Source organism: Muntiacus reevesi, chromosome 7 (genome assembly GCF_963930625.1).
Source record: "Muntiacus reevesi chromosome 7, mMunRee1.1, whole genome shotgun sequence".
In the NCBI taxonomy this organism is placed as follows: domain Eukaryota; kingdom Metazoa; phylum Chordata; class Mammalia; order Artiodactyla; family Cervidae; genus Muntiacus; species Muntiacus reevesi.
Genome location: NC_089255.1, coordinates 98,014,595 through 98,021,152, shown reverse-complemented (window position 1 = coordinate 98,021,152; position 6,558 = coordinate 98,014,595). Strand labels below are relative to the sequence as shown.

Sequence of the window (6,558 nt, the reverse complement as noted above, 5' to 3'; positions counted from 1 at the left end):
TAGCAAAGAATCTCAGATCCAAGAGTCTCTGAGAACCCCAAGCAGCATAAATACAAACACATACTTAGACACATCATAGTCAAACTGTTGTAAATCAAAGACAAAAGCCTGAAGGCAGCCAGAGAAAGAGAAACTTTAAATTCAGAAGAATAAAGATCAGCGATATAAGATATACTCAGAAGACAGTATGCAAATTAGAAGCCACCGGAAAGGCAAGATATGTTTTTAGAACCAACAAAAATGGACAGGATGCCTTGCCAGCACGCCTGTGTGACAAGAAATGTTAAAGAAATCCTTCAAGCAAGGAAAAAATACAGATCCACACAGTGAAATGAAGAGCATCATAAATGGTTACACTGAAGGTAGATATAATTCCTTTAAAAGATAATTGCTTAAACTAAAATATTAACGATGGATTGTGGGATTTATAACATAGAAGTAAAATTTGTGGCCATAATAGCAAAAAGGATAGGGGAGGAAATAGAAGCATATCCAGGCCATAATACTGGAGTGGGTAGCCTTTCCCTTCTCCAGATCTTCCCAACCCAAGAATCGAACCCAGGTCTCCCGCATTGCAGGTGGATTCTTTACCAGCTGAGCCACAGGGGAAGCCCAAAGTGTTTATACTATATATGAATTGGTGTAATATAATTTAGATAAAGGCTGTGAAAAGCCATATTGTAAAACCTAGGGCAGCCACTAAAAAATAAGGAAAAAAAGATATAGTTAACCAGCTGATAGTGAAAATGAAATGGAATCATCAATCCAGAAAAAAAAAGAAAAAAACAAAGAGAAAAAAGATAAAAAGTACATATGAAACAATAAAAAACAATTAGCAAGATGGTTCCAATCACATCAATGATTATATTAAATGTAAATTGTCTAAGCACCCCAATTAAAAGGCAGAGATTTTCAGACTGGACAAAATAGTACTACTAAATGCTATCTGCAAGAAACTATTTAAATGTTAATACATAGGTAGACAAAAAGTAAAATTACACACTAGGCAAACAATAATCAAAGCAAAACTAGAGTGGCTGTGTTATATCATAAGGTAGAATTAGGAACAAGGACTGTTACAGGAGATAAAGGAAAGTATATAATAAAAGGAGTCAATGCATCGGTAACACATTATAATCCTGAAAGTATGTAAACCTAATAATAGAACTTCATGATATATATGAAACAAAATGTATAGAAGAATTTATAACATTAAATTCTTATAGTAGAAAGGAAAAAAAATTTCAAATCAATGATCTACATTTCCAGCTCAAGAAACTAGAAAAATAAGAACAATTAAAACTAAAATAAGCAAAAGGAAGGGAATAGTAAAGATTAAAACAGAAATTAGTGAACTGGAAGGCAGATAAACAGTGGAGAAAACTAGTAAAACCACAAGTGGATTTTTAGTGAAGATCAATAAAATTTATGTAAACCATTAATAATATGAACAAAAAAGAGAGAATATACAAATTATCAATTCCCAGATTAAAAAAGAGGCATGATAGGTCTATAGATATTAAAAGGATGTAAGGGAAAATTATGACCAACTTTAACACCAATAAACTTGATTGTTCATAGAAAATAGACAAATTCTCTGAGAGAATTTGTACCAAAGTACCAAAACTCACTCCAGAAGGAATAGATGGCCCACTCCTCTTAGGTTAGCTGGGTCCAGGCTGCAGAACTGTGGAACGTTCTTAGAGCCCTGGTGGACAAGAGCCAGCCTCCCCCTTGCTCTGCAAAACTGACCAGGGGCTTTGAGGGTGGAGCAGGGAGGCTGAATTATGAATGAAGGAAATAGAATTTATCATTAAAAACCTTCCCATAAAGAAAGCTACAGGTCAGGTTGGCTTCCATGGTGAATTCAATGAGGAGAGGTTCAATTTAAGGGAGACATGATGCTAGTAATACAGAAGCTTTCAGAAAATCAGGTAGGAGTAAAACACTCCCCGACTAAGTTTATGAGAGCACTCGTTGATTCCCAGGTGGCCCGGCGGTAAAGAATCCCCTGCAATGTAGGACACGCAGGTCCGATCCCCGGGTGGGGAGGATCCCCTGGAGGAGGAAACAGCAACCCCTCCAATGTTCCTGCCTGGGAAATCCCATGGATGGAGGAGCCTGCTGGGCCACAGTCTTGTGGTCACAAAGAGTCAGACCAGACTGAGTGACTAAACAACAACAAGTCTCATGAATAGGTGCAAATGTCCTCAGCAAAATACTAGCAAACTGAATCTAGCAGCATTGAGAAAAAATGATATACCACAAGAAAGATTCATTTCAGAAATGCAGGGTTGATTTAACATATGGAAATCAATTATGTAATACAACATATCAACAGAATAAAGGAAAAAACTGCATGATAATGATAATCTCAGTACAGTAGATTCAGGGAAAGCATTTTGCAAAATCCAACACGTTGCATGATCAAAAGCTCAACAAACTAGGAACAGAAGTTATTATCTTCAACCTGATAGAAGGCATCTGTGAAACATCTAACCATGTGTATAAAGGTGAAAGAGCGGATGCTTTCCTCCCAAGATCAGGAAGAACACAAGGATATCTACTCTTACTACTTCTGTTGACTAGAGGCTAGAACCTCTGTTAGTTAGACAGGAAAAAGAAATAAAAGGCATCCAGATTGAAAAGGGAGAAGTAAAACTATCTTTATTTGCAGATAACATGTTCTTGTATATAGAAAATCCTAAAGAATTTACACACACAAAACTATAACTAACAAATGATTTCAACAAGTTTATAGGATACAAAGTCAGTATGCAAAAATCACTTTTATTTGTATCCACTAATAATGAGCAATCTGAAAATGAAATTAAAATTACAATTCCAGTTAGAATAGCATCAAAAAATATTAAAACAATAAAGAGAAGTTCAAACATTATACTCTGAAAACTATAAATTACTGTTGAAAGAAATGAAAAAAAAAACACCCTAAATAAATGGAAAGGCAGCCTATGTTCATGGAACAAAAGACTTAATTTGTTACAATAACAGTACTCTCCAAATTTATCTACAAATTTAATGGAATCCCCATCAAAATCTCAGTTGCCTTTTTTTTTTTGCAGGAATTGATAAGCTGATTCATAAATTAATATGGAAATGGAAAGGACCAGAAAAGCCAAAACACTCTTGAAAAAGAACAAAGTTGAGGGACTTATACTTCCTAGTCTCTAAACTTTCTACAAAGCCACAGTAGTTGAGACAGTGCATGTAATTAGTATTCCTGAAAAATAAAATGGAAAAAAAAAATAGGAAAAAATACAATTATATGATCAAAGAGAAATTCTTGAACTCAAAAAGTAAGACTTTATTGAGCACTTGCTATATCCTGTGCTAAGCGCTCTGTCCATTTATTATTCCATTTAGTCCACAGGGCTACACTGAGTGAGGAATTCTGTCGCCATCTCCCTTCTTCCAACGAGGAGACTGAGGTTTAGAGTCTGTGCCTCGCCCATGGTGGTGGAGCTGGGCTCTGAGCTCAGAGTGGCAGCCCGACTCCGGTGCCCGGCTTGATGCTGCAGACCTGAATTTGTAGACTGAGAGCTCATGCTGTGTTCCAGGAACAGCGGTGGCTGGCGAGACGACGTTCTAGGCTTCCGGGAGAAAAAGACCCTCTTTGCAGATTGTCTGCAGGGAGAACGGCAAGGCTGGCTTCCAAGTTGTCCACAGCAACTTTCCGCATCGGTGACTGGAGTATCGTCTATCATATTCTGCGGAAGAGAAAGTGTGAAATCCAAGAATGTTGTAGTCAGGTTTAGAGAGACAGAGACAAGAGAGAGATATTCTTGAACATGGAAGAATTTAGGACTTGTAGCATCCACGACCCTTTTTGGCAGTATTCCACCAAGCAGGAATTGATTTAAAATAGAGGATTAAAGAAACGGTGAATGCATTCCATTGATTGACTGATTGAGGTATAGTTGATGTACAATACTATATAAATTTTAGGTGTACAGTATAGTGATTCACAATTCTTAAAGGCTATATCCCATTGTAGTTGTTATAATCTCATTTATAGTATTTATAATTATAGTATTATAATTCCTGTGTTGTATAATTATAGTATTATATTCCCTGTGTTGTACTATATATCCTTGGAGCTTATTTACTTTATACATACTGGTTTGTGCCTCTTAATCCATACCTGTATCTGACCCCTCAGATGCATTTTAATATAGAACTGATGAAAAACAATTATGGGGTTGAACATAGTTGTTAGGAATTTTGGCAATGTGAATAGTACTGTAACAAAGCAGGAGGCTGAGGAGAAGTCCCTGGAGAAGGTAGTAGGGATATGTCAGTTTCCTTATTGGTATCATGGGTCAGCAGATCCTCCTGCATGGAGCTGAAACATGTGATTAAAAGAATGAGCCATGCACCCGAGGCAGAACTGACTTATTGGAAAAGACCCGAAGCCGGGAAAGATTGATGGCCAAAGAAGGGGGCGGCAGAAGAAGACATGGTTGGATAGTTTCACTGACTCAGTGGGCATGAATTTGAGCAAACTCCTGGAGACAGTGGAGGCCAGAGGAGCCTGGCAGCCGCAGTCCATGGGGTCACGAAGAGTGGGCCGTGACTTACTGACTGAACAGCAGCAACAGAATGGGGCTTCCCTGGTGGGCCAGTGGCTGACTCCGTGCTCTCAATGCAGGGGGCCCGGGCGCGAAGCCCAGGGGACCAGATCCCACTCGCCACAGCTGATCACTCCACACGCCACAGTGAAGATCGAAGGCTCTCGGTGCCTCAACCAAGACCCAGCACAGCCAAATACATAAACATTTAAAAAAAGAAAGGACCTAACCTCTGTCTCTCTTCTCTGTCTCTGTCTTTCTGTCTGTATACACACGTAACACATGCATGCAGGTGCATGTTACACACATGCATACATACGATAAATATCAGGTGCATTTTTAATTTTAGAGAGACTGTGAACTTTGTGTTAAAAAACACATTTTTCTGAAATTGAGTGCTTACTTTGGTTACACTTTTGTTTCTCCTGTTAAATTTAATTAAAATTAAATGTGATGGTTTAAAATTAAAACCAGCACATATCACAGTCCCAGTGTTTGTAAAATGATTTTTATCTTTCTCTCCTCTTGGTACTTGTGTAGGCAGAGGTATGGGTTATTGTTCAGTCAGTGTTCACTGGTTATTTCTATGTGATAGAATTTGGTGATGCTTTTTCATATTTTTTTTTTTTTTTTTTTTGGTATGGTACTGCTTTGTTTTTGCTTTAAAATAATCTTGGAGCTTTTAAACATTGAAAGCTATTCTCAAAAACAAGTGAAAGGTAATTTTTTCAACAGCTTCAGCATTGGACTTCCACATGGAAATGTCAAGGAGGTAGTTAGACATGAGTCTGGGGTAAGTCTGGAGTAGAGACAGTCAGGTTGGGAGGTGGCAGCTTGGAGGTGATTTCTGAGGAACAGGTGAGGGCATCTTGGGAGACTTAAGAGGGAAGGCCGGCGCTCAGAGGGGCCCGCCGCCTCGCCCAAGCTTAGAGGGCGGCTGGGGGAGGAGCCGCAGCGGGGCCAGAAATGACGGTGCCCAGATCTAGGAGGAACACCTACCTCTCAGCACTTGCAGAGCCAAGCGCCAAGTCAGGAAGGAGCCAGGCACTTCTGATAAGATGCTGGGATGCGGTTCACATGCGAGGGATGCCATCCTGCAACATGCTGGCCGTTGTCTGTGTCCTCTGCCTCCCCCGCCCCACCCCAGGCTCACAGGTGGAGACACAGCAGTAGCTTTAACTCCCCTGGAAGGACCATTTCAAGATCTCGAGAATATCAGGGGTTTGGCTAACAACTGGGTTTTGGAAGAGCTGCTGGCTTGCAGTCGATGTCGGCAGCATGTTTGGAGAGCATCTGTGTGGTTTCTAAGTGGGCCACAAGTAGCTTCTGGTTGATAGACGCTTTATTTGACTTGCGAGTTTAAAGAGAGTAACCTCTGTAACAGTAGATCTGTGTTTACACTTCATTATGTCCCACTCCACTTGCAAGTCCTTCCCTTGATTAGCTGGCAGTCTTTCTGGCAGGGCTAAAGACGCCAACCTTTAAAACCTCGTTATCTGTTGACAGGAGGTCAGGTTTGGGAGGGAGGGAGCTGAAGTCGTTCTTCTTAAGCTCTCTGTCCTTGAGAGCAGCTGACTGCCGCCCAGACCGCCGTCGGAGCCCTGGAGCCTGGCGGATTCGCTGTCCCGTTAGTTCTCGGGCCCTTCCGTTCTTTCTGAAGCTCAGCAGAGCCTGCAGGGCCGAAGCCGCGGGCTGCCGGGACGGCCGCTTCCGCCCGTTGCTGGGCCTGCTTCTCTGCCGCGGAACCACTCTGTCAGCATCTCGGCCTTGCAGAGCCGTCCCCGCCGAGGCTCCCGCTGGCACCGTGTGCCCATCCACGCCCGCCAGTGCTCAGGCCTCGTGCCGGGCGGAGCACGCCTGCCAGGGGGCAAGCAGCTGCCCCGTCGCACGGAAGCCGCTCTGCGCGTTCTCCTCCCTTCCCAGGGCCGCCCATTACGCGCCTGTTTCAGTGTTTCAAGCCCAGCTGTGC

At 41.6% G+C, this 6,558-nt stretch overlaps 1 protein-coding gene across 6 annotated transcripts in view; it reads left to right on the top strand.

Annotated features, from left to right (window-relative positions):
- TTC7B (tetratricopeptide repeat domain 7B) overlaps window positions 1-6,558 on the top strand; it is a 266,980-nt gene that overhangs the window by 83,181 nt on the left and 177,241 nt on the right. The gene's annotated exons all lie outside the window — the stretch shown is intronic.